Genomic DNA, 2,710 nt, shown 5'->3' with positions numbered 1-2,710 from the left:
AGCTTTGTGAATCATTAACAAAGGCAAACCTGTCAGCTAAGTCCTTGTTGCAGGTGGGAGGAAACAAGCTGTTCCCCATTTCTGTCATGGACCGACTAAGGGGGATAAGGTGAAATTGAAGCAGGAGGGAATTAGCATACTCTAAAAGAGTAGCTAGGGCTGCAAGAGTTATGAGGTGTTCAGGGTTTGAAGTAGAGAAGAAAATGAACAGGTGGTTTGGTTCAGTTCGTTTTACTGGCTAACGCTAGTGATTCTACCACCTGCCCAGCCTGGCTGTTGCTTTGGATAGACAGGAAAGGAGTAGGAGTCCTGGAGAAATTTTCTGGGAAGGATGAAAGTTGACAAAATTGTACCAAAAAGTATACTTGCTTTTTTTTGTTTGTTTAAATTGGATATACTCATTCTCCCTTTCTCCTTGCTATCCAGAGAAATACTTGAGAGCTTTTTCTAGCTCCAGAAAATAATCCTTTAGTAGCTTGATTGGTATATCATTGAAAAAGAAAATTAATTTAAGTAGTATCATCATTTTTGTTATATTGGTATGGTGTACCCATGAGCAATTAATTAAAATATGGAATGCATCACAAATTTACATATCATCCGTGTGCAGGGGCCATGCTAATCTCCATATCATTCCAATTTTAGTATATGATGTGCTGATGAAGCAAGCACCCTAATGTCAGAAGATCTATATTTAAATCCTGACTATTATTTACCATCTAAGTAATTTGGGGCAAGTAATTTCACAATCCTTTCTAAATCAATCCCATGGAATCCATTAGGTTTCTACTATTCACAGCCTATGGTAGGCCTTGGGAATATAAGGACAAACCAGAAAAGCAGTCTTTGCCAGGGGTGTACTAACAAATGTTTAACAATCAGCTCTCTAAAGGGGAAAAAAGTCTACAATTAAGTTTGACTGCCATTGTTAGCATTGTTTCCATCACTTTTTAAAGCCTAGATAATAAAAAAAAACAATCAATCAAGTCCTAATTTTCACCATTTGCCTTTTTCCAAGGTCTAAATGCTTAGATGGAAATTTTAAAAATGGGCTCTAGCCATTATGAGCTAACTCCAGCATGACCTTAGTCCCTACCCTCAATGATTACAATTTACTGGGGGCTATAACATGTAAGCAGATAAGTAGTTAGCTGATAATTTGAGAAAGGAATACTAACAACTGGGGAGATGCAGGTTGTCAGGATAGATGTTCTATGTAAAGCTATATGGAGCTGAGCCTCCATATTGGGATTCCAAGAGGCAGAGGTGACAGAGGGGGAAGGATTTAGTTTCTTCATCCTTACCATGAGCTTGTCAAATTAAATGATCTCAAAAATTAGGTATTTGAACTAAGTGATCTCTGGGGTCTGAACCTCACAATGATGTGGTAAGACCTCATCCTATAGATGAGGAGAGGAAACACTGAGAAAGGGAAACGTAATGGATATTTGTTAATAGTTGTATGTCAGTACTTTGCCACTACTCTGATGTTCCTCTATGGCTGTATTTGCCCTTTCCTTGTGAAATGCTTAGCATTTGGGAGGATACAGACTCGGAATGGATGAATCTGTAATGACGGGGTTTTCAAAAGGAACACCATTCTGACAACTCTTCTAGAAATCAGTAATTATTATTTGAACATTTTGTGAAGAATTATGCCATCATCATTAAGCTTGATCCCACTCCTAGGTCTATACTAAAAGAATCAAAAATCAAGGAATCCCAACATTCCCCCTTTCATGTCATTTGGAAATATAGTGACTTACCTGACTTGCTAAATGAAGAAGTCCTGGGGAAGTTCAAAACTTCCGGACAGGGGAGACTGAATCACCCATCAGAGGAAGACCAGCAATAATGGCCCCGACAGTAGGTAATTTGAGTATCAATTAACCACCAATTTCTCAGGAGTCTTCCCTCCCCTCCATTAGCATGAATGACCAGTCCCCAGGTGCAGGCTCCTCATTCCCTTCTCCCAAATGCCTAGTTCTGCTAGACCCAGAGAAGAATCCTATAAAACCCCACCAGAACTTACTGGTTGGGGGTAGGGTTCCCACATTCTCTTTGAGGACCCAGTAGGGGATCCAGTTCCACTCAAGGCTTTAGTGAGATACTCCATTCCCCCCACCTCCCTCCTGGGGCCTAGCCAATTTGTTTCTCTCCTTCTTCCTGGTTGCCTTTCATTCTATGCATATCTCCCCTAATAAAGCCAACTTGCTTTACTGTATTATCTTGAATTCTGCATTTCGTTATATTGCCTTTGCTAGTCCAAACCTCCATAAGTAAGTGTTAAGACAATGAAAAATACCAACAGGCTTTTAAAGATCTGGACAATTGCCTCACATAGGCCACCAGTGTTAGCTTATTGCAAGATATAAGCAAACCCTTTGCGTTTTACCCTGGTGCTCACCTGAATAGCTGAGCACTTTGTACGGGTGCAGTCTGGTGCCAGGAGAGGGAGGTCTACCTATAGCATTTACCAGTAGAGGGCTTAATGTCCATGAGTCTTGGAATTAAGTATACAAGCTGGAATTCTTGGCTTTGAAATGGGTTGTCACTGATAAATTCTGAGGCTATATATATGGAACTCAATTTCAAGTATGAATAGATAAGCAACCCACTGACTTATCTCTACAAGTGCCAAAGAAAAGAGACAATGCTGGCCAGCAATGAGTTCAGCATACATTATTGGCCAGGGAATAGTAATGTAGAT

The 2,710-nt window shown here is 40.1% G+C and overlaps 1 pseudogene; it reads right to left on the bottom strand.

Moving 5' to 3' along the window:
- Window positions 1-565: 565 nt before the first annotated feature.
- Window positions 566-666, bottom strand: LOC122730218 (annotated as a pseudogene).
- Between the last annotated feature and the right edge of the window lie 2,044 nt (window positions 667-2,710).

The sequence above is a fragment of the Dromiciops gliroides genome, chromosome 5, assembly GCF_019393635.1.
Source record: "Dromiciops gliroides isolate mDroGli1 chromosome 5, mDroGli1.pri, whole genome shotgun sequence".
NCBI lineage: Eukaryota > Metazoa > Chordata > Mammalia > Microbiotheria > Microbiotheriidae > Dromiciops > Dromiciops gliroides.
Note: the sequence above shows the minus strand (reverse complement) of the source record. Positions and strands in the feature narration are given on the sequence as shown.